Source organism: Malaya genurostris, chromosome 1 (assembly GCF_030247185.1).
Source record: "Malaya genurostris strain Urasoe2022 chromosome 1, Malgen_1.1, whole genome shotgun sequence".
In the NCBI taxonomy this organism is placed as follows: domain Eukaryota; kingdom Metazoa; phylum Arthropoda; class Insecta; order Diptera; family Culicidae; genus Malaya; species Malaya genurostris.
This window is the reverse complement of record NC_080570.1, coordinates 141290547-141313413: the sequence shown is the minus strand read 5'-3', so window position 1 is coordinate 141313413 and position 22867 is coordinate 141290547. Positions and strand designations below refer to the sequence as shown.

At 40.6% G+C, this 22867-nt stretch overlaps 1 protein-coding gene across 5 annotated transcripts in view; it reads right to left on the bottom strand.

The window, feature by feature from the left end:
* Positions 1–22867, bottom strand: part of LOC131425966 (cadherin-86C) — a 517779-nt gene that overhangs the window by 450695 nt on the left and 44217 nt on the right. Inside the window, exon 1 of one of the 5 annotated variants that reach the window (XM_058588303.1) lies at positions 19780–20395. The exons of the other annotated variants lie outside the window; for them this stretch is intronic. The gene's annotated coding sequence lies outside the window, so the exon portion shown is untranslated. Of the gene's footprint in view, positions 1–19779; positions 20396–22867 lie in introns of those variants that run through there. 5 annotated transcript variants of the gene reach the window in all.

Genomic DNA, 22867 nt, shown 5'->3' with positions numbered 1-22867 from the left:
TCTTACTGGTCGTGAGATGTCGGTAAAAATAGGAAACTGTACAACATAACCGTTTGCAATGAGTTCTGGAGTACCTCAAGGAAGTCATTTCGGACCGTATATATTTTCACTCTACCTTAATGATTTGCGCTTCTTACTGATATGTTTCAAACTATCATTTGCGGATGACTTCAAACTCTACCATCTACCAACAAGAAGATGCACGCTTTTTGCAAGCTCAATTAGATACATTCGTGGAATGGCGTCACTTAGAGATGGGCAATTCGTTCGCGAACGGTTCAAAAGAACTAGTTCTTTTGAAAGAATGAATGACCAATAGTTCTTTTTTTTAAAACGATAGTTCTTCAGTTCAAAGCCGTGGACCTTTTTTTTCTTTTTCTTCTCGCTCAATCTTTTTCTAGAACGGTTTAATAAGAAAAATACGAAGTCTTGGTTTTAATTGGAATCTCGGTTAGTTATTCAATAAGCAAATTAACTATGAAAAGAACGAACGAACGGCTCTCGAGCACTAGTTCTTTTAATAGAACTCTGCATCACTGAACGGTTCTTTGAAATAAACTGTTTTGCCCACCTCTAGTGTGTCACTCCAACGAGATGGTATTGAACGCCTCTAAATGCTCCGTCATATCATTTCTCCGCAGACGCTCAGGAATTAGATATGACCACAATCAGTGTTGGTGATTGGCTCGATTTTTATCTATATTGTATGCAACATTTTCAATCCGGTAGAATATGCTACAAGAACTCGAGTCTCTCAATGCATGAACCACGAGAGAATTCTTCTACTATTTTTCGCTCCACTTCATACTCTGAGTATTTCACGGCCCTTAACAAAAAATTACAGTCTGATAATGATCGGTGCTGTGTGGAATTTACCTAGAGAGAAGTTGACAATTATCGCAGAAAATCGAATCGATGATTCGACTTGATGATTCTCATACTAGGTTACAATATTTAAAAGCCCTTGACACAACTTGTACAAAGGTTATATGAACATAGTTAGAATAAGCGGCAATAGTAAAATGATTCTATCGCAATTATCCACAATCCATACAGAATCGGATCACGAAACGAGAACAAGCGACCGTTTGTTGCTTCAGAGAGAATCCCCACGGCAGCGTGCTAACTCGTGATGCTCAGACAGATCATCGAGAGAAATTCGCTCTCGCATTGGTGTCCATTCTATGTTAAATGAATTATGCCGGTTTTTTGTTGCGGCGATGATATCCGTCTTTCTTTGATGGCACTGATTGAATCGTGTAAAAAGTTACTAGAGAGCGTTCTTTGATACGATAAAAGCCATCCTTGCTTTCGGGTATGAGAATCATCAGAAACAAAATCGGGAGCGGGTCATTTCGCCGAAAGTCGTTTCGCCGAATGTCATTTCGCCGAAAAAGCCATTTCGCCGAAAGGGTCATTTTTTAGGGTGAAAAATATTTTTTTGTTTTTATATCTCCGCATGTGGCGCTGCCACATAACCGAAGCCAAGATGGCTCGGTGGCACAAAGCCGAGCTGAATTGGTCGCCGACCCGCCGTCAGAAGCGGCGACCTCTTGCATACAAACCTGTAACCGCCTCGTTTGCCCGGTCTACTCAAAGCTGGATTTCTTTGCTTCAGTTAGGTCCGAACGAACGGTAGCGAGGTCGGATAGCATACGAACAAAACGATGTGGCGAAGCCGCATTAGATAATTTTTCCATTTGCACTCAGTTATCGGAAAATTCCGCAAACAATTGCGCACTAATAATGTCAACAAGTTATTTTGGGAATCTCGTTCAAAGGATCATGAATAAACCTACAAAAATTATTCATGTCTCTGGATCATATCAGAAGTACGATTGTAGGTCAACAAAACGGGAGTAAACATAATCATTTTTTATTTGTCTTTTTTTATCAATTCCAATTACGATATTAAGACTAATGACGCATTCGACGAAATTACCCTTTCGGCGAAACGACTTTCGGCGAAATGACTCTTCCGGCAAAATAGCATTCGGCGAAATGACCCTGATCCACAAAATCAGTATTCGAGTAGCCGAAGCGGGTAGTGAAACATCCGTTCTTATTAAAGAGACTGCCGCACTCGTTTGCAATGAAATGTACCCTTTCGACGAAACGAACTTCGACAAAATGGCTTTCGGCGGAATGACCCGCTCCCGTCAGGATTGCTACGTAAGCGTTCATGTGCGCTTTTAGGGAACTACCCAAATCAATTGGAATGAATTTTAGTCCAAAATTATCCCCATGAACAAAAATGTTAATGAGACTGTTTATCTCACCACTAGATGGATGAAGTGTTTTATTTTTTCTAGGAATTATCACTAACAAAACTTTCATGGCCGTAAAAATGGTCAGGCGGATTCAAGCATGTTTATGGCTGAGAGAGTATAGGTTTTGCCCTTGGAATGCGCGTAAGTGACTCTTCTTACATATTCGCTCAACCCCTTTTGTTCATTTTTTTATAACATCCATAGTAAGAAAGTGAATGGATGAACCGTGTTGGAGCCACTGTCAATTGACTATCGGACACGGTCAGATGTTTCCGAATTTCATTATTACTATTAGAAGCTCAACTTCAAGTGAGTTATTTTAATTTAAGAGTTCCGACGTAAAAGTCATCATGAACTTAAGTTTAATTTGGCACGACTTGGTCACTGGAGTAAGACGAAAAATTGACGGTAGCTCAATTGGCAGAACGTTTCCAAGGGTTGTATTTCTGCCTCTAGGGTCCACCTTTTTCCGGTTCCATAATTGTCCAGTCAATCGTTCCTTGGGAAAAACTTATTAAAAGTTAAGTATCAATTTGTTTAATTTCCGCTAGGTGGCAGCAATGAACTGATTTCCAAACAGATAAACCAGATCGGAATGGGTTTCACCTCGGCCGGAAATCAATCCGAAGTGTCCTCCCGAGTGCGAACGACTCGATCGGGATCAAGGTGCGAGCGAACTGTGCTGAAACAACACACCACCGGTAATCATTCCATCATAAATTAGTTGGCGATAGCGTCTCTGAAGAACCCAGACCCTGTGAATAACAACAACAATGCATTCTCCGCCTGGGGCCGGCCGCGGCGGCGGCGTACACGAACATCGCTCAAGAACGCTCATTACTTTGTAGCATCACCAGCTTTCCACCACCGCCCCTCCACGCCAGAACTACCACCTCTACTACTGGGAAGGAAGGAGGGCAGCTGCAATACGGCAGCAGTCCATCCGGGCGCGACTTGCACCTTAAAAACCCAGACCCCAACAGTTCATAATTTTCTTCTAGAGACGAGATTTATTAGACAATCTACACCTTCGGATGGCCCCGTAATAGCCATCATCAGAAGAAGGGGGGAAGCAAAAAGCACCATTCCCGCCCGCCTGATTGGTGGCCACTCGCGCGCGTTCCAAGTTCCCGAGCGATTTGCAGCGGATCTCACCTCACCTCGAGGAGGTACGTGACCTCTTTTCTTTTGTGTTTTTTTTTCTGCTATCCGGGAGATGGACCTTTTTTGTTGTTGTTGCTGGTGTTTTAAAGTTCTAGATTACGAAAGAAAACGGCAAGACACAGGAGGACTAGGACACGAAATGGAAGGTTGTGCGAGGCGGCGGCGGCTGCGGCGACGGCGGTCGAAGTGAAATGATTTATAGAAGATAAGTGCAGCGATTTTCTTGGTTCGGCTAGCGAAACTAACTATCGGAGCCGAAGACGCCTCGCGGCTCGCGGCAAATTTATGTGCCGTAGGAAATCGATGCTCTAAGCAGAGGTTGATTTATTCCGACCAGGTCGCGGGGCGGTTGATTGGTGCCTCACACCGATTCGAAGGGCAGATGCCGAAATCGGCTGCCATCAGAAGAGGCATCATCTTGCTTGCTGCTACGCCTCTACGTGCTGCAACAAGTGACAATCGTGAGAACTGCCGCGAAGGGAACAAACACGGGGGAGATTCAGGAGAAAGAGAGAGAAAGAGAGAGCGCGAAAAAAAACCAGTAAATACCGCGTGGTTCGAAGAACTGACAGCTTCCTACTTGAGCGGAAAGTAGTTCAAATAAATGTCATTTGCCGTTTTTTTTTGCTCCTGGCGAAGATCCAAGCGCGCAACGCCGACACCGCCGACGGTTCCGCTGGTCCCGCCGATGACGGGAGCAACATTTCTGTCACGTAAACTAGGTTAGCAGTTCCAGCAATTCTTCCCAGAGTAGTCAGGCTGCCTTCCACCAACACCCCTTTGCCGACCGAAGGCAGATGTTTATCTTGCCAATTCCGACTATCGCATCTGCACTTTGAAGAAGACACTCAACCGACCTGGGACGGCTGAAAAAAAAAATCAGAACACGACCATAACGAAACCGAACAGGATAGGATAACGGAATGGATGTTGCCCGCTTCATTCGGTGGCGTTCGATGGGTGCCCAGCCTCGAACTGGTTTGACATGTGAAGTTCGCCCGCGAAACTAAATCGCGCTCGGGATCGCCTCCGCTCCGATGATTGATCACATCACAGCAGCAGCAGCAGGAAATAAGGAAATTCCTAATCCATCCGGGATGCCGAGGGACATCGCCTCCTCCGTGGCATCGGACAATTGGTTACCTAACAGCAAACCTACCGGCGCACCGTTTGCGGCTGATGGCGATCCGAATCGACATTAATCAAAAACCGCAATCGTATTACCGCGGTGTGTCGCACGGCGGTTGCCCATTTTTTTTGCAGTCTGATGTGCGGTCACCCAGCGGCCGCAGCCGCCGCCGCCGCCGCCAGTCATGTCCGCGTACATTAATATCCCTATTAGAGATTGGGCTAAAACCCTTGCTTTGGCGGCGGCGGCGGCGATGGCGGCCAGGTTGCGGTTGTGGTGTTTGTCTTACCGATGCAAGATGCAGCTGCTGGTCGAACCAGTTTCCATGGACCGACCACAGACTTACCACCTCGCCGTTTGTCCGCGCACATGTCCCTACCCTTTTGTGGTACGCTGCGGTCGGCGGTCCAGCCAAAGGCCCGGACAGTGATTAGGTGTAGATCAGTGCTAAAAGCCAACCAATATAATGTTGAACTGGGCCAGGCCAGTGACAGAACCCGGAGAGTAGAACGGTTGGCTTTATAGGCTTTTAAGGTAAATTCAGTTCGAGTCAGAACAAACGGTGGAGTGGCGAAGCCCCAGTGAGGGTCTGAGGTTTTGAAAAGCTTAGAACATCTGTTGGTCTATATTGCTTCTAATTTTTTTTCTTCACCATATTTTGAATATATCTTAGATATTGCTTCATTTCTGGGAACAGGATCAAAATTTGAATAGATTGGCTCAATCTGAACGTTGCCCGTATTATTTAAAGACAAACTACAGTGGTTCAAGAAGCAAATTTAGCAGGAAGCAATTGTCATCTTAAAAATCTGATGTCTTCGAGACTTTTGCTGTACCCGACAGACTACTTTTTTGTGATTATAATGGTTTTATAAGTTAAATTTCAAAAAAAAATTCAATATCTTGAAGCAGTGTTGGAAAAAATCAAAATTTCGAAAATCGCGGCTGAAATTTTTCACAAATGATTTTCAGACAAGAAACCTTTTTTAGTCCACCCTGTAGTGTAATGATGCCCTTCTCATAGTACTTATAATTTCAAAAACATCACTAGAAGATTCTAGCAACATATTTGCATACAAACTTGAATAAAATAAAAAACTACCCTTGGGTATAAACTACCATAACCTTTTCAATTTGTAAACAGTTATATCAAATTAATATAGATTTAAATGTAGCAACTCTGCACGCTATACAAAATTGTACAAAGCACGCTGTGTGCTAGGCGGTGGCGTTTTCTTCTTCCGTATCAGTACGTACCGATGCGTACCGATTTTGTATCATTTTGTATGACAATTTTAAGGTTTTGATACTAATAGCCCTATAATTACGGAACCGGAAGTCGGATTTGGATGAAAATGTACAGTATATTTTTAGACAATGAGAGCTTCAATATGAATCATGATTTGTGTGAATCCGACTAACCGTTACTGAGGAATCTAAGCGAGTTCCGTTTTTGGAGCGTTTCTTATCGGTGCGTTCGGAAGCGGAAACCGTGCACTAGTAGTCACAAAGTAGATTTATATATCCACCAACTGTCTACCAACCAGATGAATTTACCAGTAAATTTTATAAAAATGTGCACCTCGTTCCGCCATCGCTTTTGAAAAATTGCTCATGAAATTGAAATTGTTTAGTAATCGCTTTGTAACACCGGAACCGAAAGTCGGATCTGGATAAACTTTTCGGGGACTTTCTGAAAAATTTCAAGACCTTTCATTTGCATCTTAGTTTGTAAAAATCGGTTAAAAAACTTCCGAGAAAATTGAGTGCGCATTTTTTCCTAAATTTGCACATATTGCCTTGTAATTCCGGAACCGGAAGTCAGATAAATATAAAATTCAATGGCGAACCATGCGACCATAAGACCTGTCGTTTTTTTGTCGTGAATAGGACTTACTTTACTATGGGGTGCCTTTTAAAAATTTACCCTCTGAGAGAGTGATAAGTTTTTGATCGTGAATATCTCTTGTTGTATCTAACGAATCAACATAATTTTTGCTACATGCCATCGGAAATATGATCACAATTTTATGATAAAATATTCAGTTGTGTGATATAATCTCAAATAATTCAAAATTAAACTTTTCTGAAATGTTTGGTACAAACGAGTATCAAAGAGGATAATTCATAAGGCGCGTTTGCCTTTCTCTTATTTTTAAAGCTCATGGCTCAGTAGATCTGTGAAAGGATTTATATAATCTAACTACCAATAGAATCGAAATTTTTCAACTTAAGCGTGTATAGCAAAAGCATTGAAGTATTTCAATAGTACACTATTGTAAAACCTGTCTCATTTGACCCATGTCAACACCAGCCAATCAGTTGTCACAGATTACGTCACAGCTGCCAGTCATTTGCATTGGTGAAAAAGCAACAAAATCAGCCGTTCTAATGGCTCTAAAAGCTTTCTAAAGAACTATTAGGTTTTTTTGTTCGCAAATCGGAAGGAAATATCCTCAGTTTAGTGCAAATCTAGAACAGTTTGGTTAGATTTGTGCACTTTTCACTGTGTGAGATTCACAGTAATCGAGATCAAGTGAAGCCTTCTTTGTTTTTGCGAAAAATGTGGAAAAGGGGAATGCTTTCATAATTCATACAGGGTCAGGCACTCGAAGTGTAACCAATTAAAAAAGGCAATAAATTCAGTTTGGAAAATTACTTTTACTTAATTCAAAGTACAAAAAGTGTAAAAATAATACAAAATTCAGAATCAATTCACTTTTGCTCGATATGACCACCTTTTGCCTTGACTATGGTCTTGAGACGGTCAAAAAACGAATCGCAAGCTGCCGAATGTGACTTGCAGGTACTTAGGCCCACTCGCGGACAATAACTTTTTTCAGCGCCTCGAGACTGGTGTATCTTTTAGTTCGGACTTTGCTCTCCAAAATGGCCCAAAGAGAATAATCCATTGGATTCGCATCTGGTGAATTCGAGAGCCATTGTGTGGACGTGATGAAGTTCGGAACGTTGATTTTCAGCCATTCTTGGTTCACTCGAGCTTTGTGAGACGGTGCCGAGTTCTGCTGAAACGTCCATGGTCTGCCACCGAAATGTTTGTCTGCCCACGGCTTCAAAGCAACCTCCAGAATACTTTCCCGATAATATGTCGCATTTACCTTGACGCCAGGCTCGATGAAAACGATTGGAGAGCGCCCATCTGCGGTTACAGCGGCCCAAACCATTATCTGTTGCGGGTGCTGCCTCCTTGTGGCCAATCGATGACTCAAATTCTTGTATGACCGGTCGGTCAAGTAAACCCTATTGTTTTGAGAGTTTACGAATTGCTCAATTGGAAAAATGTTCTCCTCAGAAAATACAATGTTCGGAAATTGACCGCTTTCGGCCAAACGAAGCAACCCCTTCGCTCTCTCAAGTCAAGATTTTTTTTTTCGCATTCACTTTTGGCAAAATGCTTTCTTGCGCTTGTAAACAATACAACTCCGAACTGTCATTTAGCAAATTTCTAGAGAGCTGATGCCCGTGCGTCAGCTGCGCGAGCGGTCTGAAGTTGGTTACACTTCGAGTGCCGGACCCTGTAGTAGAGACTTTACGTTTGCTTAGCGGTTTATGTTGAGCCACTAGGTGATACTGTTTTGCACCGACGAATCGAAGACGAAACGTTACGAAACTTAAGTTTGGTCAGTTTCTTAATACTTTGCTTCACTTTTCTCATAGATGCTTAGTAGAACTCAGGCAGGAGTGCAAACTGTCAAGTGTCATTTTGCAAGTGCGGCTATTTACTCGTGATATTGCATTATCATATTTGTGTATTTCTATAAAAATATTTTTTAGGACACATTTTGCGTCAAATAATCGTTTTTTAAGAAATTTTTGGTTTTGTTCTTAAATTGAATCCGTAATTTTTCATCTCGACAACGCTTGTCCACATGTTTCAGCGAATGCGACATTTTGCCTTCAGTCTTGGCCGGACGCCATTGGATCACCATTCGGTACAATCGGTGCCAAACAATCTTTCCGGAATACGCTTCACCTTAGCAGAAGAAAAATAATGCCTTCTTCTAAAACAGTCCAGTTGAAATGTATACAACAGAGCGTAAATTTTAAACGCCCCTCTTCGACGGACAAGAAATCAAACGCTTTCCAATCATCGGTGTCACCTGGCAAACACTCCGACTCCGGTCTGCAATTCAGGTGAATTGAGTTGTCATGAATAAAATTAGTTTCCGTGGTTTCTCCGGCCAAAAGTGGCTCCGGGAATGTTCACAACTGACGTAACGAAACAACACAAATCAAGCGACTTGCACAAAAGCTGAAATAAACTTTTTCTCCCTACAGCCCTTGACACACCCTCGACTCAGGACTTGGACACTTCTCAGGGATCGTTCGATTCGACGATGTATTCGACATGGTGATTGTTTTTTTTTCTTCTTTTTTCGTCTTGCTACTTTGCGTGGGAAAATTATGACTTGTGAAGTGCGTGTTGTTGCGTCACTTGTCGCGGCTGTCGTCTCAGCCGTTTGTTTGTCTCTATTTTTTTTTCAGCATGAGCCACGGAGAACGTTTTTCGCTTGCTCGCGATCGGATTCGCCGGAGTGTGGTTGTTTTTTTTTCTCGTCTTCTATGATGACAATTCATATTCGCAGCATGTTCATAAGTCAATTGTAAGTACACGACAACGACGGGGATACTGAATTACGGTGAAGATTGAGTTTCACTTTCTTGCCAAGAAATGCTTGTATTCAGATTATCTACCGAGGTGCAACCAAACGTATCAGAAAAAAAGGATAGCTTCGAAAAAATTCAACTACCCAACTCTGCTAACTTAATTCGTCCTCGATCAAAGTTTAGGAAATTTCGGAAAATACTGCTGAAACTCAATACCAATCGACTGAAACGGTATGAGAATGATCAGACAACTACTAGAAAAAACGGTTCAAAAGATGCGTTAAAATATCACAAATAATTCAGCAACCCAAAACAAACAGATGGAACGTGCCGTTTGAGTCAATTTGTTATGAAATCACCCACTGCGCTGTCGGTTCCTGTTTGGCTGAGACTACTTTTCTTCCAGGACCAGTATTTTTGGGGCAAAGTTTCAATAATTTGCAAGAATTTTTCTGTTTTCCGATCGAGCCCTACTCAAATACGTGGGTCGATTTCAAATTGGTAAAAATGTAGGAAAGATGAGATGTTTAAAAGCAGAAAAAAACAACTGAAAGCTTCCTTTGAATGGTCTGACAAGTACTGGAAAATTCTTCAAAAGATGTGTTTAAATTATCTCAAGTAATTCTGAAATGTTAAAATAAACTGCGGGAGCGCGCCGCTTGAGCCAATTTACTATGAAATCACTCTGACATTTCCTGTTCTGGTTAAACTGATACTACTTACTTATTTAGCAACAGTCATGGGACTAAGCCTCAATATTTTCAAATTAATCTTCTCTTCTTCGATGAAGATTCACTCAAATATGTGGAAATTAGGTCTCAATCTGTATTGGTCGGTAATCGGCATTGCAATTTAGTATAAGAAAAACTGGATATTAGGATCATATTAGAAATTGGAAATGGTTTAGAGCTTAAATTGTCTCAAATAATTCGCAAATGTTCAAATAAACAGCGAGAACGTGCCACTTGAACCAATTTGTTATGAAGTCGCCTAAACACTTCCTGTCCTTCCTGAGCTGACACTATTTTTTTATGTTTTGGTCTACCATTTTTGTGGCCGAGCAAAAATTTCAATATTTTCAAATTACACTTCTATCCTGAGCTTCACTCAAATATGTGGGAATCGAGAATTGCTGTTTAGTACAAAAAAACACTGTTGTTTAGAAACAGGAAAAAAAATTAAAACTTGTCTGAGAATGGTCTGCCAAAGTATTGGAAAATTGTTTAAAAATTAAAGCCGTTAAAAATGTTTCAAGCAATTTGGAAAAGTTCCAATAAACAGAGAAACGTGCCACTTGAACCAGACCCTTTTCTGTTCTCGGTAATCTGACATTACTTATTATTTGATCAACAATTGTGGGACAGGCTTAAAGTTTCAACAGTTTCGAATTACTTCTCCGTTCACCGAAAGAACTTCACTCCAATATGTGGAAATCGTATCACAATTTGTATTGGTCGTAGTCGCAACCGTGCATTGCGGTTTAGTATTAGAAAAATCAGATATTTGGAAGCAGAAAACAAAAATAGTTTAAGCTATCTGAGAATGATCTGAAATCTATTAGAAAGTTATTTCAAAGATGAGTTAAAAATGTCTCAAGTGATTCTGAAATGTTCAAAAAATCAAGGAAACGTGCTGCTGGAGCCAATTTGTTACGTAACCACTAACACACTTTCTGTTCCTGCTAAGCTAAGGTCCCATTCATTTTTAACCAACAGTTTAGACCAAGAAAATGTTTCGTGTAATTTAGCGACTTTACAGTGGATTAAAACGAACACATTCGTTCCAACACCCAACGTTTCGACGTTGTTGGTTGATGTATTCTTCAGGGGGAAAACAGATTATCGTTCTTCGAAAAAAAAACACTCATATAAGAATAAATAGTCTAGTACGTGAGATAAAAATAAAACAGAATGAATGATGAATGCTTATTTATACGTCGAGGCTAAAAATAACAGAATAAAAGAATTGAGTTGTTTAAAAAAAAACACGGAAACTTTGACTATGATCACTGTTTGTTGTTCGGGAAGTTCATAGTTCTATCCATTTATGGAGCTCAAAAATGTAGAAATTCGATCACAATTCGTATTGGTCGGTTTCGAAAAAGCGAAAAGTTTCTGATGATGTCTGGCTAACACTGAAATATATTACAAAAATCATTAGTTTAAGGGAAGCTTCTCCTGTAAACGGCATTTTTCGTTCCTTCATTTTGAGCGTGAATTTAAAACAACTATGAATTGCCAACAGTTATTATTCTCTATTAGAAACTACTACTGGGAAAATGTTATGCAAGCACATCGAGTTGTTCCTGAGATATGGTTGCTCAAAGTGGGACATGTTACACCGAAACCTCCATTTACGAACTAAACGGGGGTTCGTAAAAAAAGTTTACGTTATTTGGGATTTGGTTCGTAAAAAAAGTTTACGTTATTTTGAATTTACTACGTAAAAAAAGTTTTGTGTAATGAATGTGGAAACCTCCAATCACATGGCCATTTTCGGAACGGATGTGATAAGTCGGTGCAAGAAAATGATGTTTGGGGTCGGTTCAAAATCCAAGATGGCGACTTCCGGTTTATCGATATTCCTTAAACACCCTTACAATGTGTGTATTTTCGAACCGGAATTGATGAGTAGATGACGGAAAACGATGTTTGAAGTAGTTCGGAAATCCAAGATGGCGACTTCCGGTTTGTCGATATTCTCTAAAAACCTTTACAATGTGGGTATTTTCAAAACGGGATTGATGAGTAGTTGACGGAAAACGATGTTTGAAGTGGTTCGGAAATCCAAGATGGCGACTTCCGGTTTGTCGATATTCCTTGAAAACCTTTACAATGTGGGTATTTTCGGAACGGGACTGATGAGTAGTTGACGGAAAACGATGTTTGAAGTGGTTCGGAAATCCAAGATGGCGACTTCCGGTTTGTCGATATTCCCTAAAAACCTCTACAATAAGGGTATTTTCGGAACGGGATTGATGAGTAGTTGACGGAAAACGATGTTTGAAGTGGTTCGGAAATCCAAGATGGCGACTTCCGGTTTGTCGATATTCCCTAAAAACCTCTACAATAAGGGTATTTTCGGAACGGGATTGATGAGTAGTTGACGGAAAACGATGTTTGAAGTGGTTCGGAAATCCAAGATGGCGACTTCCAGGTTGTCGATATTCCTTAAAAACCTTTACAATGTGGGTATTTTCGGAACGGGACTGATGAGTCGTTGACGGAAAACGATGTTTGAAGTGGTTCGGAAATCCAAGATGGCGACTTCCGGTTTGTCGATATTCCCTAAAAACCTCTACAATAAGGGTATTTTCGGAACGGGATTGATGAGTAGTTGACGGAAAACGATGTTTGAAGTGGTTTGGAAATCCAAGATGGCGACTTCCGGTTTGTCGATATTCCCTAAAAACCTCTACAATAAGGGTATTTTCGGAACGGGATTGATGAGCAGTTGACGGAAAACGATGTTTGAAGTGGTTTGGAAATCCAAGATGGCGACTTCCGGTTTGTCGATATTCCTTAAAAACCCTTACAATGTGGGTATTTTCGGAACGGGACTGATGAATAGTTGACGGAAAACGATGTTTGAAGTGGTTCGGAAATCCAAGATGGCGACTTCCAGGTTGTCGATATTCCTTAAAAACCTTTACAATGTGAGTATTTTCGGAACGGGACTGAGTAGTTGACGGAAAACAATGTTTGAAGTGGTTCGGAAATCCAAGATGGCGACTTCCGGTTTGTCGATATTTCCTAAAAACCTTTACAATGTGGGTATTTTCGGAACGGGATTGATGAGTAGTTGACGGAAAACGATGTTTGAAGTGGTTTGGAAATTCAAGATGGCGACTTCCGGTTTGTCGATATTTCCTAAAAACCTTTACAATGTGTGTATTTTCGAACCGGAATTAATGAGTAGATGACGGAAAACGATGTTTGAAGTAGTTCGGAAATCCAAGATGGCGACTTCCGGTTTGTCGATATTCCTTAAAAACTTGGTTCGTAAAAAGAGTTACGTAAAAAGAGGCGATTCGGAAAAAAGTATGTCAGTTTTATTCGTCAACCAGCTAGGTCTCTGACATCATCCACCCGATGTTTTAAACGGGTTTTCAATGTGAAATTTGTATGCCAATTCTCAAATTTGTGTGGTTTCCTTGTTTCGTCTATTTTGATGTCCAAAGAAAACACATTTCTGCATATTGCCAAATCAAAAAGTCTGTATTTTCCAAAAAATGTTTGCAAAAATTTTGCGTGTCCCTGTAGTAATTTGATTTCCGCTCAACAACGGCGAAAAGAGCAAAAACCCTGTTTATTACCCGAAACAGGCGTCCACAATCATCGACATTCCGCATGTCGAACTGCAATGCCACCCTGAATTAATTGGTACAAAATTGCTCAAGCAAATCACTGCCCTATCAGAAAAACCAAACACTTAATTCCGTGAGCGCAAAAGGCGTCGGAGGGGGGGTGGGATCAATGAACCTTCTGAAAGTTGTTTTTACACACGCATTACCAAGTTCACCGCTCCTCCGTTTGTTTCCGTTTCCTTCGATCGATGATGACGCGAAGCCGTGAATCGATTTGCTAGTCATAGAGAAGTACATAAATATTCAAATTTCAGCCGGGGTCGAATTCCGCGTGCCGCATTTCTGATTTGACCTAGTTTGGGTTCGGCGTCGTTTACCCGGTGGTTGCCCAGGTTACCAGCCGGGCCACTTGGAACAGGATGCCAGGTCTCCATTTGCCGCCTCTATCCGCTGCCGAGTTGTTGGTGGCAATCCGGAGAAATATGAGTCAATTTCCTGTTTGTAGATTATTCTCACGTACTAAATGCTGTCCGGGCAGTCGTGGAAACCTCGCTAGACAGAGCCGCGTGAAAAACAGCTTCAAACACCGGTGGCCATTTACTTCAGATTCAATCGGACAAATTTCTAAATCACGCGCGAAAATTAAAAACGATGCACTGTTGGAAGCAAAATATGGTAGATAGAAAGAGAAAGAAAAAACCGGAGCCCATATTCTAGACGGGACTCGAGGGTCAGTCCAATGGGGAGGGACGAAAATAAAATCACGTTTCGCACATATAATTGATTTATTATGAAATTAACTTCTTTCCCGACGTACGAATGGGAGGGCGCAGCTGGTTCTGCAAAAAAAACGTGTGGTTTGTAAGCAAATCGAGCTAAATATTTTAATCGGAATTAGTTGTTTTCAAACCACAGTCCGACACAGGTCCTAGTGTCCTTGTCTAGTGAACTAGAATGAATAAAAAATTTAGTGAATTCTAGAACCAAGGTAAACCACGCGCAGTTCTCTGAATTTTTACACCCAGCTAATGTGATTTTTTTCGGGGCAGCTGGCTACCGAGAATGTTTGTATTTTTTATTTCGCTCAGGAGAAGACATCCGGTAAATGTCCTCTAGAAGTACCCAATTTCTGATATTAGGATCAAACATCTTTCGGATAATTTCAAAAGTGTTTGTTTCAATCGCATTAATACCTAGTGTTGGTTTTAGTAAGAAAAATATTCAAAGTAAAGCGAGATGCTTTTTATTTGCTGTATTTTTTTCCGCTAATTTTCTAATTATAGCAAAACCGTTAATCTGTTTTTAGTGCATATATACTTTGAGTTTCCACATGATTTTTGGCAACTTCTTCTCGGATACAAATATTTTTGCCATTTTAAATTTTCTAGTTACAACGATTTGAAATTTTTCTAGTTACTGCGAAATTTTTGCCTTTTTCTATATCAAAGATAGACAATCGACTGGAAAGCCGACTTTCGTTCAAAGCCCCGAATAAGCCCTACCATGCGAGTAAGCTCAACAAGATCGGAAAATCTCTCTCTCTCTCTCTCTCTCTTCTGTGTGTGTATTTGCACAGAATTTCGGAGAAGGATGAATCGATTTCTGCAATCTCAGACTCGTTTGTAAGTTACTATTGGGTCATTGTTCAATCTCAAAGATCGAACGGCTGGCACTTTCAGCCACGGAGATGAAATGGTCCAAATGACGTAAACGACAACTCGTAATCTTTTTCTGTTCGATTAATTTTTATGGATATGATCAAACCGATTTGAACCGTAATCTTAAGCTTGTTCAAAGCTACTATTGGATTCGACGATTCCGGTGTCGGAGCAATAATGGTATAAGTGACGTACACGTCAAAGCTAATAACCACTCAATTTTCGTATATATGGATTAATCGATATCAATGATTTAAGACTCGTTCGAGAATAAAATTGAACCGTAAGTCGATTTCGAAGATCATTTGGCTGATATTTCAAGTTTCGGAGATATAATCGTACAAGTGACGCAATCGACATGCATTATAGCAGCAATGCCCTGAGAAACTGATATACGATCTCTCAGAAAACCCTTTGAAAAATATTAGACCCACATTTTTTATTTTGTCATTAGGGCGAGCATTTATTTGTCGATTTTTTTTCGTTTTTCATACTTTTTTTTTCATCTCGACCGATTTAACACATGGATCAATAAGTCTCGAGACTAAAGCAGAGATGGCGCTCGTAGTAAATCAGTCACCACGTCTTTCTAGAGTACTAACCTTTGCTTGAAACGGGTCAAAATATTAAGTCGATCCGACCAGAAACAGCTGAGTTATCGAGGTTGGAGTAAAGTCGTTTTGTAGTTTGTTTAAAAAATGAAAAAACCCGAGTTTCGTGTTTTGATAAAACATTGCTTTTTAATGGGTAAAAACACCGTGCAAGCAAAACAATGGTTTGAAAAATGTTATCCGGACTCTTGCCCATCAAAAGCAACGATTTGTCGGTGGTTCGCCGAGTTTAATGCCGATAAATGCCTACTGCTTTTAGGATAAATATGCGAATATTGTAAAGTTGAAGTTTTCTGTTTGAAATAGTCAATTGTATAACTTTTTAACAGTTTTCATTCTTTGCAACCAATAGGCACTTTGTCATTTTTTATTTTTCTCTGAAAGCTGAACATTTTTGTCAAATTCACATATTTTTCCTAAAAACTGCAGACATTTCTTGACAAATAAACCACAAATTAGCGGAATCGGTCGAGTGGTTCAAAAGTTATAAATATACCAAAAAAGTATTTTTTAAAGAAAATCGAAAAAAGCACGTTAACTACGGAAATTTTTAAAATCGATTTTTCTCAGTGTAAAATTCGATTAGTAGTTTTTTAGTATTTTCATTCGACCTATTGTGAGAACATCGCCAGCACAACCATTTTTTGTAGGGTTTGTCATTTTATACTCTAATTATTCTCCAAATATTGGTGAAAATATCTAGTCCTATTAAAATAAGATAGCAGTCTTTATAAATTTTGAAAAAATATAAGGTAAGAAAAGTGACTTTTTGTGATATAGTATATATGCTGCCAACTACGAAAACGATTTTGAGCGAAATTCGTCTATTCGAATCTTAAACTGAAAAAAACCGCAAGCTGGCAGTTTTGTGATAAAAGTGTTTTTAGTAAAACTTTTTTGATGAGATCCATTGAATACTTGGATAATGATGACTTTTAGATTAGTTTAGTTTTTGATAAAAATCAACAAAATTTTTTTTCTATAAAAAAATGTTTTTTTTTTGAGAATTGTTTTTAAATTTTCAAAGTCAATTCAATATGGGAGTTTTACAGTATTTCTATTGGAAAATTTGATAGATTTTGTGAAAATCACTAGTATAATACTTTTTTGTAGGTTTTGTCATTTGAAAAAAAAATGTTTAAAAAAGTTTGGCCCTTTTTAAAAGACAGTCTAGATCAATTTAGGAAAAACAAAGTGTGTATGTGTATGTCAAGTAATGTGACATTTTAGGACAATCAGAAATCCGAACTAATTGGTTCAGGTGGCACGTTCCCCTAGTTATTTGGAGGTTTGTCTCTTGCCATAGCTTCTCGTCAACTTTCTGATGGGAAAGGACGGATAAACGGAGCATGGAAGGGAATTGTGAAGTGGGTGAGATGGGGAAACAGCACAAAACATCCCCGAAAGGATGCAGAACGATCTGCAAGTACCAAAATGCACAGTCAATAAAACCTCCAACCCCCGAGATGACTTGGGGATTTTACAAACTTTACATTCCCGGAAGAATACAGAACGATTCGCAGTAAACACGAGCAGAAGTAAATTCGGCATCCCATATTGACCTTAAGTAGGCCGAGAACTTGAAGGTTTGCTTAAGGAGCAAATGCATCTTGACATTAAACGTGTGCATTTGCTTCAATGCAATAAGACCAATAACGTTGTTTATATCCAGTTCTATAAAGAGTTTGATGCAATTCAATTCGCTAAAGACAATAATAATGTGCACTATGTGGAGTATGAAAATATCAAGTACAACATTCCAGTATACGAGGTCTGTTCAAAAAGTTCCCGGAATTTTTTAATTGCGCGCGTCTGGAGAGTCCGGTGGTCAACAATTTTTTTTTGTGTTGTTACATATGTCCCTAATGTATGGTGAAATTTTCAGCTGTATTCATTGTTTACATTCTGTCTTGTAGCGGCTGGTGTAGACGTGTTCTTTTGAGCTCGGCGATTTTTGTCTTGGTGACGTTGGGAGCTTCCACGTGGACGATTGTGCTTTTGTTTCGACATCATAACCGTACACCCATGTTTCATCACCAGTTATGACCCTTTCAAGTAAATTTGGATCGTCGTTGACGTCGTTTAACAGCTCCTGAGCGATGGTAATGCGTTTGTTTTTTTGATCAAAAGTCAGCAGTTTTGGAACAAATTTTGCTGCCACTCGTTTCATGCCCAAAACATTTGAAAAAATATGATGGCATGAGCCAGCTGATATGCCAACTTCATCAGCAACTTCTCTAATAGTGATTCGGCGATCATCCATAATCATTTTTTCCACTTTTCCCACATTTTCATCGATTATTGACGTGCTGGGTCGACCGGAGCGTTTGTCGTCTTCAACGTCTTCGCGGCCATCTTGGAAACGCTTATACCACTCGTAAACACTTGTTTTTTTTTCATAGCAGACTCACCGTAGGCTCTCTGTAACATTTCGCACACTTGGTTACACTTTATTTCATTTTTCACGCAAAATGTAAACAATGAATACAGCTGAAAATTTCACCATACATTAGGGACATATGTAACAACACAAAAAAAAATTTTGACCGCCGGGCTCTCCAGACGCGCGCTATTAAATAATTCCGGGAACTTTTTGAACAGACCTCGTATATGGAAAATAGTGCTATAGAAGTGCGTGTGCATGATCTTCCCTCAAGCGTCATCGATCCTTATATTCACCATACCATGTCCCAATACGCTTGAGGAGGCCTATACCTTCTTATGTGACATTCGGTCAGGATACAAGAATCCCGTGCAAATCACTTGTTACCTATGACAATCAGATAGCCACATGCCAAAATTGCCAAAAGGCTGTTCACTAGATTCGACCGTGCATCATTCAAACTGAGTGCTTTTAAAGCTGCCTGACCGTCGGAAAAAAAATAAATTCGTTTACCACAGATTCTCTGCTGGAGTGTCGATTGTATTTCACACCAAATCGCGTAGATTTCTGCTTGGAACACAGTACAGTATCTACCAAGTGAATGAGACTGCCCTAGCCTCATTTCACGACAGTAGACACCAGCACCAGCACGACCACCCAGCAGAGAACCGTCCGTATAACAAACAAACTACGACATTGATGATTTTGTGAAAATCACTCGCATAATACATTTTTGTAGGCTTTGTCATTTTAAAAAACTGTTTAAAAAAGTTTAGCCCTTTTCAAAAAAAAAAGTCTTGATCAATTAAAAAAAAAACAAAGTATGTAATGTGACATTTTGGGACAAAGCCTACATGTCCAGAAAGTTTCATTCAAATGTTAGAAAATTCGAACAACTGTAAATGTGATTTTATCTGGGTACGAACCTGCGGCCGCAACAATTTGAATAATAGGAATCATCTCAATTAAAAGACAAACAATATTTCAATGAGCCTGTGTCGATGAAAGAAATAGGTATATACGCACCACTAGGTGGATTAAGAATAGGTTTATTTTTTTATCAAGAAGCAATGATCAATTAACACAAGAAATTGTTTTGCATACATTGTTCTGAAAATGTCATGTAATTTCACAGTTTTAGTTTTTTGAAAGCTGGCACTTTATAAATGGCACACGACTTATTGAGTGATGTTTAAGTATTAAACTCACGCACTTGGGTCAAGTTTCCTGATCAATTTGATTCGCTATTTGAATGTATCAGAGTTCAACTGCAAATGATATCGACTTTTTTAAAACCAGCCTCGGAAGATGCTCGGCATTTTGAATTCCTGCCCTCTCTCCGGTTTATGTACAATAAACCAATAAACTAATGAAAAAAGTCGTTAAAATATTACAATTTGAACTGTAGTCACGACATTTCGGTTATATTACTGATATTATCCACCCGCAATTTAGTTTATCTAAATTGCCAAACACAGTCACAGTTTGCGTTCTTGATCTTGCCATTAAATCAGGTTAATTACTCATTACCTTCGTGAAAGCTCGCCCAGTACAAGAAATTGAAAGTTTTAAATGGTAGACTCTAACCTATTTAACATAGGTACCCAATCGTTTCGGAAAGGAACTCACCTGTTTGGTTCGCAACTTGCGAAGGTTCTCGGTGTGGAAAAACAACCGCAGATTTATCACAGCAATCACAATTACGATTCACAGCCCACAAACACTGCGGCATAAAAAGGATATCTCGGAAATAAAATGAACCGCAATTTCGGAAAATTACTACCCTAGGGCGTACATTCCATCCACAAAAATCACTACTCTTCACCTGTGTCTAAAATTATTAGGTGCCACTTTTCCAGGGTCAAACTTAGTTTGTACGATGAAGAAAACACCGAATCTTGTTATTCTTCGAAAGAAACGAGCGAATTCATCCCTGCCGTAATTGTTTGACGATTGGAACCGGACGGCCGGACCCACCCCGGCGCGTCCTGAAGATTTCATTCAACTTTGACCCGGTTATTTTCTTTATTTTCACTTTTTTTCTCTGCCACCCTCCCCCGTCGACTGCAGATGAGCCGGACGAAAACGGTAGCCGGTTTTCAAGAACCAACAGAACCGCGACCAGTTCCTTCGTCGTCGTCCGAAGAAAACAACAAAAAAAACACGCGCGCGCGAGGACTAGATTCTGCCACCGAGGTGACCGAGGGGAGGATGCCGGGAACCGCGACAAGGCAAGAAAGTAATGGTTCTGATTTCTTGACCAGCTACCACCGTGCGTCACCACCACCACCACCACCACCACCACCAGCAGCAGCAGCACCGAAAAGAGGAGGACTTTATTCTTAGCAGAAGGGTCCTGCTGCAGTTTGAATAATGCCGGTCCAATTTGGTCCACTGTTGGTTTGCATGTTCGAGTTTAGCTGTCTATAAACTGGGGCTAGGAAATGTCGTGCCGTGATTGACCCTTTCGGTAACTTCCCTTGTCTGTTGGAGCGACACAAAAAAAGGACGTCCGCCGCAGCACCCCGTTCGGGTTTCTTTGCACCGGTAGACTGAAGTGATTAATTTAAGCGGTGACTAATAGAAACTCTCCTCTGGCGGTTTTTACTTTCTAATTGACACCAGAAATGTTGGACATCATGCGATCCGATCCTTTTTTCACTCGTATCAAATGTGACAACTTTGAGACACCACCGCTTAATCCAATTAACCTCTTTCGAAACCGACTGCACAGGTAAATTCCCTCCCGTTCTTAGCTCTCTAAACCACAAAGTTTCCCGGCGAGACACACACACGCACGGCACTCTAAACCCAACGCGGCACGCGCGACTGACGCTCGTCCAGAACCGATCCGAACCGCACGGGAGTCGAGCAACTTCTGACCGTTGGTCATCGTTGGCCGTCGGCTTTTGACTCAAGCCGCCTTTCGCCGCCGCACATAGAACGGAAGTACGGCGGCTGGCTATCGTAGCTGGAATCTCGTACTTGATCCACTTAGAACCGATTCCGGCCACCCGGTCGGAGTCGACCAGTAGAAGAATTCAAGTTCCAAGTCCAGTGCAGTTATTCTCTAGAAAAAAAAGAGACAACAATCGACTCATCATCACCAACTTCATTCAAACCTCAGCCCTTTGGGGACGAAACTATGTCAACAGGAAATACCTCGCTACCTCGTTCAACTCTCGGTTGGCAGGCGGTGAATGTGAAAACCGAGTCCCGTCCGGGTCCAGGACGAAACCATGGTAACCACGTTGACCAACACAATTGTTCGGGTCGTCCTCGTCCGTCCGCGCGACGAAGAAAGACCGAGACCGAGGTTGGGACACACGTGTAAACGTGGGAAACAACGTGCATCGGAATTCCGTTCGTCCACAATCCACAGCTGTCAAATTTCCCGTCGACTTACAACCTGCTGCTACTGTTGCAAATCATCGTCAACGAACATCCGGCGGTAGAGAGGAGTGCAGTGTGTACTTTCATGCATTGTTTCAATTTTCCAAAAACGCTGCAAAGCCTGAAAGGAAAACAATTTCATCCTACAGAGCCGGCGAAAGGCCGTTGGAACGATGAACAAAACAAATTTGATCGGACTCGGATACGAGCGCGAAGGAATAAATATTCCTCTTTCTCCTTTTTTCTTCGTTCCGCCTTTTTCAATCGAATCGGATTTGTGTTGTTATTCTAATATTCGACGGTACTTTGAATAAAGGATACATTCAAGCCTAATTTGATGTGTTTCTCATGCGAATTTGTGCGTCTTGTCTTTAGTGATGTGCGAGCGCTCACGAGCCGTTCATTTGAACCGACTCGTAGCAATGAGCGAACGAACCACGGCTCTTCAAAATTGAACCGCGGCTCTCAAGCAGAGTAGCCATTTTAAAATCTGCGTTTCAACTTGGAAAATCTGTGTTTGATTGCCCAAATTTGATTGCGTTGTTGGTTAAACGATGATGTTTTCTAATGAAGCTGTCAAAAATACATAGAAACATTTATTCAGCAGTGAATTTTCAAAGAATTCTGTCGTAATAGGAGAAGAAAAATAGATTTTTTCCAAATGGAATTTCAACTTATTTATTTCAATATCCCGCTTCCTCGCACAAACAAACAACAAAAACAAACACAATTTTAGATCGCCCATACCGCTCATGCATTTCCGTGTCTCTCACACTCACTCTCTCGAACCGCTTCTCCACATTGACGTTTATTGAAAAAGAGCCAATGAGCCGTTCAATTGAACCGGCTCTTACGAAAGAGCGTTCGGTTCAGAGCCGCTCATTGAAATGAGCCGTATTGCCCATCTCTACTTGTCTTAGGGTGAAGCCATAGTGGGAGCGACAAGCGACGCGAAGCGATGCGATGCGTAACGCGAAAATGTTCAATGTTATATAGTAGCCATAGTAAAAGCAACTAGAAGTGACGCTCAAAATCACCAGAGAAAAAAAAATTGACATTTTAATTCGTTGTTAAAGTTTCGAAAGAATGGATTTGGACGAAGAGTTTTTTATGTCCGAGGGCGTACGCAACTATTTCTTTAGAAATCATAAAAGAATTCGGAATTCATTCCATTGATCGAAACAGTAGAAAGTTCGGTGAATATCACCATCTGTATAAAGAATTGCTCACAGATTCTCAAAAATTTCATGACTATACTAGCCAGTAGTTCCTAATATTTCCAAAACTTCTTCACCGGAACCTGTTTCCAGTAATTACGATATTG